Source organism: Echinops telfairi, unplaced genomic scaffold (assembly GCF_000313985.2).
Source record: "Echinops telfairi isolate 266 unplaced genomic scaffold, ASM31398v2 ScPeMD7_443;HRSCAF=831, whole genome shotgun sequence".
In the NCBI taxonomy this organism is placed as follows: domain Eukaryota; kingdom Metazoa; phylum Chordata; class Mammalia; order Afrosoricida; family Tenrecidae; genus Echinops; species Echinops telfairi.
This window is the reverse complement of record NW_022104341.1, coordinates 11,423,909-11,440,455: the sequence shown is the minus strand read 5'-3', so window position 1 is coordinate 11,440,455 and position 16,547 is coordinate 11,423,909.

Below are 16,547 nucleotides of genomic sequence, written 5' to 3'. Positions count from 1 at the left end.
TAAAATAGTGGATACTGTATAGAAGTTAATCAAGATCTTGTATGGATGCTGATTATTTAAACAAATGAATACAAAATCACCTTAAAATGAAACAACAGTTTGAGTTTGCATGTGGTACGCTGGCCAAGAGGAACCATTTATTAGCATATTTATGCCTAGCAAAAAAACGACCCCTGGTGGTGCTGTCAGGAAAGCATTCGACTACAAGGTCAGTTGTCTGGGAGACAACATGAGACTGTCTATTCCCATGATTATAGGTTTTGGAAGCCATTTCTTTTTCTTTTTTTAAAAATTATTTTATTGGGGACTCGTATAATTCTTATCACAATCCATACATACATCCATTGTGTCAAGTACATATGTACGTTTGTTGCCCTCATTGTTCTCAAAACATTTGCCTTCTACTTTAGCCCTTAATATCAGTTGCTCATTTTCCCCCTCCCTGCCCCCTCCCCCATCCCTCATGGAAGCCATTTCTTTATAGAACCTCTATGACTTAGAGTCCACCAAATGGCAGTGGGGGATAGAAAAAGCGAAAAAAAATAAAGTATGCAAAATAATTATGATTGAAGTTAGCTTGAATAGGGTTGGTAACAGAGCTGTTTCCCCTATCTTTGCAGCCCACCTCTACCCATCACCCCCAAAAGTGGAAGGATATGGCTCATTTACTGTCGCTTTGTAACTATTTTACTCCACATGAATATTCACTATGTTCAACATCCTATGTAGGTGGAATGTAGCATGTATTTTAGATTTCTTACAAGGAAGGTATGTATGTCCAGCCATTCTATCAAAAAAAAGATAAAATATTTTCCAATTCTGCGCAATAATTATATTTTGTGAAATTCTCTAGAATGTTTCCCAGTTGCCGGAAAATATTTCAGTAACCTCAATTACTCATTTTAAAAGTAATTTTCAATAAAGAAACTGCAGAATAGGCCCAAGTCACAATATCCTTTGATTAAGATATGGTTGCACGAAGAAAGACTGAGACAATCAACTTGCTCAAATTTTCACAAGTAATGAAAACGTGGTAAGACAACAAAGTAAACTAAGAGCGATAGTGGATCAGAGGAAAATCAGATCATGAATTAAAGTGAATACTAAGCTATTCTATACCCCAAATATTCCTTTAAGATGATTCTTTTGGTTTACTGACTTGTTAATCATATATTTATATAGTTAAAAATATTGGCAATTTTAAAGGTTTCACGTGCTTAAAAATAAAATTTTACTGCACTTAATGCAAAATTGGATTTTTATGTAAATACTGTTTTACTTATTATTGACTGTTAATTTTATACCATTTTAATTTATGAAAATAGATGCAAAATAGTTATACTTTGTTATGAATTTCTATTGATATTTCAAAACCTTCATGTTTTCTGTATTGTCTTAATATTTAATATGCATTTATTTTTATAATGGCATATAAGCTATTTTGTATACCTCAACATTATAATTCAGTTATATTTTTATATTCGTTAAGTACAGCTAGAACTATAAGGAGCCCTGGTGGCATAGAGGTTGTGTTGTGCTGCTAACCACACGGTGAGGAGTTTAAAACCAATAGCTACTCTGAAGGAGAAAGACAAATTTTCTATTCCTTTGAAGTGTTACAATCTCAGAACCCCACTGAGGAAGTTTTATCCTGTCCTATAGGGTTGCTATGAGTTGGAATCAACTTGATGGCAGTGAGAGATTTGAGAATTATATCAAATACTAATAAACTTGTCAGTGTGAATTTATGACAGTATTAATGTTTTCTTTTTATCATTACTAAATAAATCAAAATAGATATTCCATATTCTGTAGAAGCGATAATTTCAACATCATTTATCAGAATTTTCACTTAAATTGACCAGAATGATCTATGTACTCACACCAAATATTAGAAATTTACAATGTAAGCTGCAAGAAAATATATAAGAATTGCACTCAATAATTATAATAATGATTGAACATTCTGAAAAAAATATACTAAAATAAATATTAACATCATTTCTATACAAAATGAAATTGCATTTGCATATTGATCATCATTACTAAAAAAGAAAGAATTACTTGGCCTGTAAATTTCAGCTCACTTCCCTTTCATAGAAGTTAGTAACAAAAAAAACATTTTTTGGTACTGAAGACTAAAATCTTCAATTTTGTCTTCATTGGGAGAGCCCAAATTCTTGCTTCAAAATAATTCACACAGGATTTTTTTTTTAAATTTTGGACAAAATTGTCTTGAGCTGTACTTTAGATTTTATTGGAAAATTAATGAATGTTGTATAAATTTGGAATTAAGGTGATATTGAAGAGTGATTTTGCATACTTTATTTAGGTTTGATAATATTGTATGGAGATGGAATTAAATACTTAGAGATAGATGGAAACAAAATATGTTTATTGTAAAAGTTTTCTGGAAATAAACTTACAAAATTTTTCGTAAAATGAAATTTATTTTAATTAAGTTTTACCAAACACACTATTTGGTTTCATGAAAATTTGAAGGTGAGGAGTCATTTTTTACAATTTTCAAATCATTGTTCCTACATTAATACTCAGGTCAAAAATCAAAAGCTAAACTCATAGCCATCAAGTTAATTCTATCTAATAGGATGCCTACAGGACAGAGTAAACAACCTCTTTGGCTTTCCAAGGCTTAAAGCTTTACAGAAGTAGAAAGCCTCATCTTTCTTCAAAATAAAGCTTAATGGGCTCCAACTGCTAACATTTGAAGTTAAGAGCCCATGTGCTAATCCACAACTCTACCAGGGCTCTTTCTAAACTTACTTTTACATAAATAAAAATAATGAAAGGTGACCAATTTGATTTATTTTTAAAATTTGAATTACAGCCTTAAAGGCCCTGTGTATCCTTTTAAATCAATTATAAATATGAAGAGATTAAACAAGAGAATGAAAATAGGTATGCACAAACATCTAAAATAAAAATACCCTTTTTCCAGAAAAGTTATCTTTCTGAATAAATGCGAAAAAACCAAAATTTATTGTAGCTATAATGTGTGCATATATAAATGTTCGTTAAAGAATTAAACATCTTTATGGGAAAGCGTAATCACTCCCCTTCAATGTCAATTGGCCATTTGACCAAAATCAAGTTTTCTCAATGTTGTACATGTTTTGCTTGTTTACACTTATTTGTCATAGTACAGAGTCTTTCTTTTGGTAAGGATACCAATGAATAATACTAGTAAAGATTATTTATATAAAACTCTGTCTCAAGGAGTTTATTGCTCTCTAAGTTTTCATCATATCAGAAGGAACTGTATCAATTATCTAACCATACACCTTTTGTTAATAAGTATTTGAATTATTTAACAAGTTGTGAAAGGGCTATGCCAAGTTTAGGAAAATGGATCTACCTCTTTAATTATTTAAGATAGGATCTCTGATACACAATTTAGATTTTATTGTACTCAATTATAGCATGAATAATACATATTACTAAGGAAATCACATAGTATTCTTTTCTTCTGCTTCAATAACATGAGCCATGTGGTGTGATGCTAGAAGCTTCTTTGTTTGGTTATGATGTTGCTGTTTGATTGTTACTTCTCCTTATTTAAATTTTTAATGAAAGGTCTTATCCATCTTGTGCTCTGAGGTTTTAAAGCAAAGGGCATAATTTTAAAAATCCAATGAGCAAATAACTGTCAGAATCCTGACAAAATATAAGATATGAAAAATATATTAAAAGCCCTGTTTAATAATAGAATAACAAATTATGCTTTTCTCTTGAGATACTGAAGCATAAGAAATCAGATTCAATAAGCTGTGAGCTCTTTAAAAAGCTGCTCATGAAATAAACATTTGTGTCTGTCTGTCTGTCTTTTGCAGTGTAATTGATACCATAGTTGTTTAAATATTATCAATGTAATGTAAAATGTGTATGGCTATAAATTCTGTCAATTATTAGCACTTTAACATATTCAATGTGCCACATAAATGTACAGAGTAAATCAAGGTACATTTTTTTTTAATTGTAAATGGTAAGTCTCTTATTTTCCCCTTTGTATTTCATATGTTTCGTTGTTGAAAAATCCCAGAGGGAAAAATACATCAATTCAGCAGTTCCTGCATGTATAAGTCAGTGACATTGACTACCTTTTCAAATTGTGTGGCCAGCCTCACACTTTGTCTAAGTTGTTCCTCTCTCATTGGCATGAACTGAAATCCTCTGAAGTCTGGTCTAATCTTTCTAATACTGCTGTCATTTTGATCCATTACAGATAGTTCTTAAAAGAGCATGATAATTAAGCCAGAGGTTTTCTAGTAGTTAAGCTAAACCATTCTTTGGTTTTAAAATGATGTCAGGCTATATTTTTATTCAAGTGTTAACGATTTTCCCAGAGCAAAGTTGCTGGGATTTATCCACTATCCATGACTTCAGAAGTCTAGATGGGACTTGAAATTCTGTTCTCCGTTTTCCCACTTTTGATCAAGATTCTTTTCATCAAAATGTTCGGTTATGATAGCTGAACACCATCCAGTTTTTCTGTTCTCAAGGTAAAGGAGGCAGTTGCTCATGAAGGAAATTAGCCTCACATTCCATAACCTCTTCCAGTTCCTGACTCTCCTTCTTCCTCTGGTATTCCAGGTGAAAAGAAAGCCAATTGTTTTTCCTTGTATAGAAGCTTGCAAGATCCCTACTACCATCACCACCATCCCTACTTCTTTTTGTTGTGAATTAACTGAAGGTTTGGAAAACATCTCATCCATTTTCATTCAACAATTGAAATGTATTTTGCTTCAACTCATTCCCTGCCAACCCCAGTCCAATATCACCAACCTTCCTCCTTGGGTTTTCTTATTCCATTCTGCCTGCTTTCCTCACATTGCTCAACTTTGTCCTGCCTGGATGCAGCCTTTTGGTAAAAAATGGCTGATTGTTCAAAGATAACTAGTCCCTCCGTTCCCTTTATAGAACTGCCTATTTTTTGACTGAGAAGTGAACCATGACGTTGAGTTCCATTTCAAACCTGAAGGATTACTGAGATCCACAGTCTTGGGTACACCAACCAACTTTGTCTTCCCAGTAAGCTTTTATGGTTTTGAATTTTATTCCACAATTTTTTCAGTCTACTACAGACCTTCCAATGGATCTCATTTAGAGCTACAGTAGTGGTAGCCAGATACCATCCATTTCCTTGAGTCTCAAGGTCTTGGACACTGATGTTTGCATGATTTATTAATGTTTAGGTCTAATTATTTCCATACATCTTTTATTTCCATCATCCTTGTCAGTATAAGAGACATCAGTAGTCACATTTTATAAGATCTGTTTCTGCATACCAAAGTAGGACTTAAAACATTGACTTTGTGAACTATAGCATGCTATGTCAAGTGGGTGTCCCTGCAGATTATGGCCCTGAACCCCAAGAACCAGTGCCTGGTGACTAATTTCCTCATGGCATTTGTTTGTCTAACCCTATAACACCTGAATTTTTAATTTCAAGAAAAAATATTTTTTAGTTTTTATTCTTTACTTTCATAGTTATCAATATATGTACTAATATATACATTTAATTAAATGTTATGAAAACATCGTGTTTGGCATTATAAGGCTAAGAAGTTTCCATGTTTTTTTCCCTGTAAGCTCCACCATTTTCATGAATGTATTTGCAGCACATGGGTGATTAAGCAAATGTAGTGATGAAAGCTGATGGTTCCTGGCTATCAAAAGAAATAACATCTGGGGTATTAAAGGCTTGAAGGTAAACAAGCAGAGAAGCAACAAAGCCCACATGGAAGATGCATACCAGCCTGTGTGATCATTAGGTGTCGACCGGAAGCGTTATTAGAAGTTTTAAAATATGCAATCACTTGACATGATGGGGAGTGAATGTAGTAGAGACCCAAAGTCCACCAGCAAGACAATTGGACAGTCCCTCTCTGAAGGGCGACACAGAATGGATGATAAATCCAGGGTGCGGTAGGGCACTGATGACCCATCCTCCAGTCCTTTAAGACTCCCTCCCCTATTAAGGTCTTTATGTGTTATTCCTCATTAACCATGATAGTTTTGTGTTTGTTCATTTTTATACTTAAGACCCCTCAGTACATGGTAGTCAAGATAGTTAACCCCTCAGAGTCAGTGACAGGAGTATTGGTTCCCTGAGGGTAGGGGAAAGGGGGGTGGGTGCAAAAGGGAGTTGACAGCATTGATGATTGTGTAACTCCACCTGATGGGATTGAACAACAGAACTTTACATGAATGAATATATTGAAATGAGTAATATATGTCAATAAAATATCATTTTTAAAATGTACCATATATACTTGTGTATAAGCCGAGTTTTTCAGTACATTTTCAATGCAGTTTTGTGGTAAAATTAGGTGCCTCGGCTAATATTCGGTTGGCTTATACTCGAGCTTATATGGTACATACTCATGTACAGACAGCCTCCATTCAGTCTGTGTATATTGGTAGGTGTAGTTTCATTTCCCTTCCTATACTTGGTCAGGTGGGTACCTATCCAAATATCTACTCAGAAATTACTGTTATTCCAGGACTGTGGTCTACCAGTGTTTAACTCTGTTTCCTCTAACTCATGCATTTATCCAGTGTCTTCTTCTGGCTTACTCATTTTTTCCACCCCCCTCTTATTTTGTATTGCCTTTTCCCTCACCAAAGTGAACACTTGTCTACCTGTTAGCCAGTGACAAAGGATCCTACTGACATAGTGGATGGAGTGCATACTGAGTGGCTAATCTCAAGCCAGTGGTTGGAAACCACCAGCCACTCCAGGGGAGAAAGATCAATCTGTCTGTGACTGTAAAACTGTGAAGTCTTAAAAGGACAAAATAGCAGTTCAACTCTGTCCATTAGGGTGGATCCATATGAGTTGGAACCAACTTGATGGCTGTAACAAGTGACTTACTCTTCCTTGCCCTCCCACCCTTGATAACCATCAAAGAATTTTTATTTTAGTGTGAAAACCTTTTTTCTGACATTTTAGAAGAGGGGCCTAATACAATGTGTGATTGACTAATTTCACTCTGCTTGATGTTTTCCAGGTTAATCCATGTTATGAGGTGTTTTGTAAATTCATTATTAATTTTTAATGTTGCCTTATAATCCACTGTGTACATGTAATCATATTTGTGTATTAATTTTTTTATTCCTGGGCATTTAAGCTGTTTCAAGTTATGGATAATGCTACAATGAATTTGGATATGTATCTATCTATTCATGTCTTGGCGAGAGAAACAAAACAAAAATAAAATAAAATAACTAAAAATTTCTGAAATGTATACTACAGAATGTTATTTTTTGTAATTACCAAAGTTATTTGATAATTTTATTTTAATTAAAAATTTTAATAATATTTAAAAATAATTAGTAAGCTTTAATAAAAACTGCCACAGGTATTCAGAATATTAAAAATAATACATATGATCATGGAATACTACTAGTTAATGGTGACATTTTGACATACAGCTAATTGAAATAGACAGCTTTCTTAAAATTTGACTCAGGATAAATGTGAAAAATCCGTCATCAAAAATTATAATAGAAAAAAATTGTTGTAAAATAAAAATATTCAAAGAAGTGATAGTGCCAAATATTTTTCATTACAAATCTTTTAAAAATCAGGAGTCTTCTAATGTAAATTTTGAAAAATTTAATAGGTATCTGCTTAACTTCACATAATTTTATGTTAAATTCTAGGCTTACATAAATAATGCCAAATATTAATTTTATCATTATAAATTCAATCAAACTAAATAAATACTATAAAATATGATTATTCACCAAAGAGAAATAATTATGAATCATGAAAATAAAAGTCACATTCCATGAATAATAGCAAATTATCAAAATAGAAATTCAGAGGATATTTTACACATTTGTAAGAAATTATTTATTCCTGTTAGCAATCCTTAACCCCTAGAAATAGTAGAACACATCAGTAAAATGATAAAATATATCTCTGGAAAAAAAATACAATAGCTCATTAGGTTGACTATTTGCCAAGCCAAAAATTGAGAAGTATGTTTTTCTTCATGAGGCATATGATGACTGTATTAGCATACAATTCTGTGACATTAATTAGAAAGTATTAATCATATTCATCAATCATCTCCTTTAGTCATTCCCCCTTTTTTTAACCACACAGGGGACCCAAATGGTTATGCGTTGGGCTGCTGTCAGGTAAAGGTAAGCAGTTCATAATCATCAGCCACTCTGTGGGAGAAAGATGAGCTTTCTACCACCTTAAAGAGTCACAAAACGCACTAGAACACATCTACCCTTCCTGTAGGGTCACTATGAGTGAACACGTCTACCCTGCCTACAGGGTCACCATGAGTGAACACGTCTACCCTGCCTACAGGGTCACCATGAGTCAGGATTAAGTCTATGGCAATGAGTTTGGGTTTGGGGTTTTGTTTGTTTGTTTGTTTGTTTGTTTGTTTGTTTGCATAAGTTGAGTGTCCCTTATTTGATATATTATCTACATAGACAGTAGCTTAGTATTACACTAAGCTGTTGCTATACATATGACTTTACTAATAGTTAGTGCTTAGGAATTTTCAGTTTTCAGCTTATTACCCACACTTATAATCTAACCTAACACATAATGATAAAAGGCTGACCTTAGGATGAGGCAACCCCGAACTTCAATTTTGTCTTCACGAAAAGTACTGTGATCTAGAGCGAGGATGCTGAGTGTCCCCAAACTCAACTGTCCTTATCCTTATATAATTATGAAAATGTAAAAGTTGATATGGCATCTTGAAAACATGTTTAACCACTACCTTAAATACACAAAGTTTGTGAGTTATTATGAAAACTTTATATAGCTATTGCAATAAAATCAAGATAGAGTGCAAATTAGGAATTAGACTATAATCTGCTTGAATTTATTTTATTCTCTTTTGTGCAACTCATAAAGCCCTGTGTATGAAAAATGCAATATTTGCATAACTAATTGATTATAAAACAATAAGTATTACATAATGGTAATAAAAAAGAAACAAACACTCTATTTAGATTTGCTGAATGCATAGACGCACAGTTTGGAAGTACACCAAATAAAATAGAGACTAACGAAAGTCATATTTTCTTACTCTTAATATTATGGCAGCTATTTCAATACAAATAAAATATATACTACCATCATAAGCTAAATAGATATAATTAGCATTGTTTTTAAATCCTTAGAGAAATAAGTATATGACTATAAGATGGCATAAGTAAGAAAAGCCATAGAAGTTGACAGAAAATGCTTGTATATACTTTTAAAATCTTTTATTGTCAGCATTTTGGTTTCCAACTGTTTTTATATTCTGTGAAAAATCAACTTTGCTTTCCCATGTAAACTAATTTTCAAAAGAGATAGCCATATATCATGTTTCCCTTTTTCTAGAAGAAATAAGATTATAAACCTACCAGCTGAACCAAAGCTTATGTTGTTTAAGTTTTCTTTACTTGCTATTAAAGATGTGATAAATATATAAAATCCACATACTAAGAACCCACTTTAATTGAAAAATGGAAGTCTGAATTCCTTGTTACCTACTAATGTAATTTCATTATTTATAGTATCAAAGAAACTCATATTAAAAATGTCAGCTCTTTTAAGAATGCAGTATTATGTATTTGTACACATTTAAGTCTCCATGCATTTTTTATATTTAGGATGGGAAAGATTAATAATAATGCATTTATCCAGGGCTCACACAATTTACTAACTTAACTCAATTATTTCTTGGACAAAGACCTATATTTTCGATCAGTCCTTTCCCACAGTGGCCGACTTCCTGTTGTGAAAAGAATACAAAAACAAAGCAAACTCTCTCCAACCATCTCTGATAAAATAGTGTCAGAAAAAGTGTTCACATAGTCTCTCCCTGCAAAACTAGCCTGTTGTCATCAAACTGCACATTAGACACAGTCATAAATAAGGTGCATTGTAAATTTACCTCCTTCCTCGTTTTTTCCTGCTCTTCACCTCAGTATAGTTATGTAAGCTTTGGTAAGCATTCTAAAATGTTATGTATAATGATTATAAAACAATGATCATGAACATGTCAGTCTTATATTAAAAATAGATATCATTATGAGATCTTTTCTTATTTGCCTGCCAACTCCAAACTTCTTCTGTTTATAAAAAGTCCTTGCATAAATGTCAGTAATTTTTACTGTCACTAAGTTTCAGATAAAACGAAACACAACTCACATCTGGTCATTTGATTCTGATTTATCGCCACGCTATAGATCAGAGAACTGCTTCATATTTTCAAGACGGAATCTTCAGAAAACCAGGTGGTCTCATCTTTCTCCCATAAAGTGGTTACTGGATTTAAAACAATGGCACATGGTTAGAAACCCAATGCTTAACTTACTGTGCCACTAGGCTCCTTGATATAGGCATCTATATATATTTGAAATATGTGCATGCCAGAGTATATTTGTATATACTCTGCAATAAATACTCTGCAAATCCAAATCACTACCATTGTCAATTCTATGGCAATACTATAGGGCAGGATAGAACTGCCCCAATGAATTTCTGAGTCTGTAATTCTTTAGGGAGTAAAAAGACTCATCTTTCTCCTGAGGAGCAGCTGGTAGTTCAAAATTACTGACCTTTGTGTTATACTAATAATAATGTTATTAATAATATTATAATTAATATAATAATTATAATAATGTTATAATTATAAAACTGATGTAATAATATTAATATTTTGCCTTTGTCCCCCAATCACTGTCTTCCATGGGAATACATTTCATTTTTCTTATTATTATATTTTGTTCAGCACTAGCTGATATTTGATATGCCTGATTCCCTGTTCTTGTGTTCCATTTATAATATGCATCCACTTGTAGTTCACATTACAATCAAAAGTTCATCTATTTGTTTTTTTATATTTCTCCTCCAAAAATTCCTCTTTCACAACTGTGTTTTGAGCTTATTTCCACTAAGAAGTTTTGGAAAAAATATCCAAGAATGATAACATGTAATTATTGTCTGTCCTTGAAAGAGAATCTTCACTGAATTAGACATATTAATATTTCATGGACATCTTTTAAATATGATTTATCATGTTTGTTTAAAGCACACTAAAAAAAAGCAAAAGAATTGAGCTATAGTGTCAGGGAAGTATTTCTTTGGAAAAGGAATAATGTGCTACTTTTTAAAAATAGGACTATGAGATGATAATTCACAAATCTTCATCTTGAAGCAATTTTTTAACTGCCTCTGTCCTATCCAAGTTGGTTTAACAGGAGATATCTCTATCTTTCTCTCTCTCTCTCTCTCTCTCTCTCTCTCTAATAGATATACACACACAATGTATATATCTATTAGATATATAAATTTCATTTAGAAATATAGATATTCTAGATGAAGTGCAGAGTAACTCTGACCAGGGATGTCTCTGTATGAATGTGAGCTGAGGTTCTTTATTATATGAATTGCCTTCTCTGTCTATATACTCTTACTACATAATCAAAGCAAACCAAACAAGAGTTTGAGATCAAAGATATTTTTGTTATCAGAGATGTAGAAGTAATAGAAAACAAAATAAAATTTCTCGAGAGAAGTGGGTTTTTATTATTTGGTAGAGATGTACTCTTATTTTTATTGTTATTATGGTTATTAGGGGTTGTAGAATTGGTTCCAATTTGTAGATGCACTTTTTCAAAAGAACAAAACACTTCCCCGCCCTGGGTCATCCTCACAATTGTATTGTTGGAGACTTTATCTCAACCACTGGGTGTTAGTCCGGCTGACTAGAGAAATGAATCCAGGGACACACATATACGTGTAAAAGAGAGCTTTATATCAAAAAGCAATTTTATATTGACAAAACTTCGCAGCTCAGCCCATTTTTCCAAAACTAGTTCCTAAATCCTTCTTCAGACTCATGCAGCACATGCAATGATGCAAAATGCAGGAAGGTCACAGGCTGGTGGGTGAAAAGTCATGCAGTTCCACTGGTGGTGGAAACATCCCCATGTTGTTGTGGGTCTGCACATGGCTCCTCCAGCTCTCTGAGTGTGGCTCCTCCACAGGAAGGTGAAACTGAGAGAGAGAGTTCCCAGAATCCTCATGAGAAGGTGTCATCATGCTGTGACCTGCTTGACAGGCTATACTCCACCCCTTCACTCTTAATACTCTTAAATTGACACGAGACTGTGTAACTACCACACACTGTATCAATTCATCTCATTGAGGGTCTTGCTGTTTTCATACAAAAAATAAAGTGTCTAAAACCTTCCCTTATACAACATATTCCATATATGAAGAGAACGCATAGTTTTGCTTTGTTTTATACACTATTTATGACCAGAACTGTGCATTTTAGGAGTTCAATGGTAGTTCAATTGTAGCATTCTTATTTTCTATGTGGGATACCCAGGTTTGACTACTGGACATAAACAGCCACCCAAGGGTGTTAATGGAGACTTTTTTTGTTGCTATGATGCTAAACCGGTTTTCAGCAGAGTTTCTGGTGTAAATACAATATGAAGGTCTAGCAATCTGCTTCTGAAAAATGGTTAACGAAAGCACCATGAATCACAGAGGCCCTATATACAATTGATTATAGGAATAGAATGACACAAGGTGTTGTTTAATTCCAAGGTGCACGGGGCTGCCGCATGCATTGTCTTAATTTCCTCTACTTCCTCTCTCTGGGTTCTAATATCCATTTCAATGACTCACAGAGCTCACAGACAAAACTTCTTTATTAAAGAGTTTACTACAGAAGTTAGCAAGTTATAATTCCAGGGATAATTGTCAGACTAAAGTTGTTTATCAGGACATTTTAAAAAGTTCTTTCCAATATGTATTTTGTAAGAACAGCGTCTCACTCTTAACCTTAATCTTTTTAAGGTTTGACATGAAATGATGGGCATTGTTTCCTGAAGGCAATCATTGTTTAACAAGATACAGAACAGACCAAGATACTGAAAATGTCAACGTTTAGCAAATAATTGATTCTTTTAGTTTCTGAAGCTGTTTACTTTAGCGTCCACTGGCAGCACCTTAAAACCCTGTGGCTCTGAGTAATACAATCATGTTATTTGATAATTTGTTTGGTTTTGCTTGAACTTCTAATATGTATACCTATTCTCATTGTCATGAGTAGAACTTGTACATAGACCACGCGGCAGTAATAGGAAAATAGCTTGGATATACTTCATGAGTGATTTTAAATCACGAGTGATGTACTTCAGGGTTGTACCACTTTACCATATTTGTGCAATCTATACGCTGACCATAATCTGAGAACCTGCACTGTCGGAAGGAGAGGACATCAAGTTTGGAGGAAGAGTCAATAACAGCTAGTAGTATGCAAACTCACCTGCTGAAAATGAAGTGGACGTGAAGCACCTAATGATGCAAATCAGTCAGTACCTCTCCAATAACAGCTCTCTGTTAATATATCTGGGATTCGGTAACAATTTGTCTTCAACAGCATTGAGGAATAAAGTGATTCAAAGGTTTTATCTGTGCACATCTTCAACATATAGGAAACAGAAATCCTCACAAAAAGGATAAACACCAGCCCCATGAACAATGGAAAAAGACTGAAGCCCTCAAGGATTTAAGTTTACTTGGATTCAAAATTTATACCCATGGAAGCTGCGTTTAATAAATCAAAGGCTATGCATTGAATAAATCTTCTCAAGAAGACCTCTTTAAAGTATTAAAAAGGCAAAAATTCCACTTTGAAGATCAAAATGCATTTAACCCAAACTAGATTATGTTCAATTACCTTTGGTGGATAGTAATACTGGATAAAGACTAAGGGATATAAAAAAAATTATGAATTTGAATTATTATATTGGAAAAGAATATTGAATATACCATAGACAGGCAAAGAATTAACAAATCTGCCTCAGAGAAAGTGCAGCCAGTATGCTCCTTAGCTGTGAGGATGGCAAGACTTGGTCTAACGCTTGTCCTTTACGCCCATGTTTCGGAGTGGCAGCTCCCGGCGAAGGCGTCTTGCTTGGTGAATGACAGGGTCAGTGAAAAGAGGAAAACACACGACAAGATGAATGGACACCGTGGTTGCAAAAGTGGTATCAAAGCACAGTGTGATTGTAGTGTTGGCACAGAAGTGGGGGCAATGGTTCATTCTGTTGTCTGTATGAGCTGGAGGGCACCGACTTCCTCCTAGCCTGATGCCATTTCTCTCCCTTTACTCTGATTTCTCATGGTATTTGCTGAGCGTACAGAATCATGGTGAAAATTGTTTATTTTTTTCCCTTTAATCTTAGAAAAGAGTCATAGATTCCATTCAATAGAAGGAGACTATGACAAATATGAATACACATGTCAGCCAAACCTGGTCACAAATTGGACAAATAGGATTATTGTATTAAATTGAATAAAGTTTATTGAAAAGAAAAGACTCTCTGCTAATATATGAAACCTAACTGCCACAGGACAACTTATGCGTAATAATTATGCATTTAAAATTCCTGAAGCATGTCATTGTTTTCCAAGATTTCATACTAATTGCTAGTTACATTTGTTAACATAAAGCAATGGCATTTGAAGACAGATTTGAATGATATTTTAAATATATGCAGGCTCATCTAAAAAATATAATCTCTGACTAACCAATGTATAGCTAATTACTGATATTAAAAATAACCACAGTGAAGGTAAAACTCTTTTCTTATCTATAATTTTAAGTTATTGGGACTTTTTAACTCCTTTGTATTTGATTCTTATTTTTTCAATTTCCATGAAAATGTATTAGATATGAGACTATCATCGTCAGCAGGTGAAACATTACTTTGGTGCTACAGTTTTAGCTTTGAATGCAGATAGCTTGGAAATATAACTGAAAACTTTGTTGCAAGAAAAATAGACGAATGGAAAATGAATGAAATTTCTTGGACTCATCAGAAAACATTTTGAAGGGCAAATGTAGAAACGTGGAAAGTGAGGTGTATCATAATGTAAGCCGGGCTTTTCTTTCTATAGATAGAAGTCAAAGGAACCATAAATTAATAATAGCACCCAAATGTTAATTTTAATGAAGTGTTTGAGACTGAAAAATACCAGAGAATTACAGTTCTTGAATCATTAAATCGGGGGGCATACTTTCATGTACCTCATCATGGTGAGGCTTAAGGTTTTCACGGATTCAGGATAATCTTTCTATGGGCCCTGCCAAGAGAGGAAATGTGTAATCGTGATCCTAAAATATAGATAGCACCTTCTCAATAGCAAGGACTTCCTCATCATGGAAAGTATTATACTGATAGGAGAAATATTTTCTTCCCCTTTAAGCCTACTTACTTTCCTCTCTCATCTAACATGATGCACAGAGTTTAAAGCTACAAGAAAGTAGATTGTGAATACTGTAATAAAGGAAGAAAGTAAGTGGAAGGCAAAAAAGTGATATTATTAGAGAAATATTAGTGAAGCTAGGCAACTTCAATTTTATGATGTTATTTATCATGATTTTGTTTATTGGTTGAGTTTTGTGTATTTTCTTTTCTTTGCATTAAGGTGCAACCCATAATAAGGCCTAAAATTGCTTCAGCTCATTTTGCCCTCTGAAAGTAATGTTGTTCTATTTTCTTTAGATGTCCCTTGACAATTTTTGTTCAGCTCTTTAACTTTATTGTTTCTTCCAGTCACTTTAGCTTCTCGACATTTAAGAGCAAATTTTGGTCTCTTTTCTTCCATGACTTTTTTTTCTCAAGACTTTTTAATAACCTTTTTTATTTCATTATGTATAATCTTCTTGATGTCATCCTACAATTCATCAGCAAATTGGTCATTAGTTTTCAAATTCATTCTTGATATGGTGTCTAAATTTACGGGGGATGTAATCAAGATTGTTTCTTGTTTCTCTTGCATTAGTTTTCATTTTCGTCATCTTCAATCTGACCTTGTATATGTCCCGTTGATGGTCTGTGCTAGAGTTGTCCCTTGGATTTGGTTTGGCTGATAATATTGAGATTCTCTTTCATCCTCTCCAACAAAATAAAAATTCACTATCACTGAATCCATTATAACTCATAGTGAAGCAATATAGGGTTTCTGAGGCTGTACATGCTTACAGAAGCTGAAATCTTCATAACAGCTCTTCTAACAATTTATACATCTATTGCGTCAAGCACATTTGTACATATGTTGACATCATCATTTTGAAAAGACTTTCTTTCTACTTGAGCCCTTGGTATCAGCTCCTCTTCCCTACCCCCCTCCCAGACCCTCCCACCCTCATGATCCCTTAATAAATTATAAATTAATATTATTTTCATAACTTAACCTTGGTGCTATTTCCCTTACCCACATTTCTGTTGTTCATCCTCCTCGAGAGGGTGGGGACTATATGTAGATTATTTTGATTGGTTCCCCCCTTCTTCCCTTTCCTCCCACCCCCACCTTGACCCTACCCTCAGTGATTGTGTTGTGACAGTAAGCATCACAGAATGCCAGGTTATTAGAACAAAGTGTTCTTGCATTGAGGGAGGACTTAAGTAGAGGCCCAATATTTGTCTACCTTGATACTTAACATAAATATAATTATATAGACCTATATCCC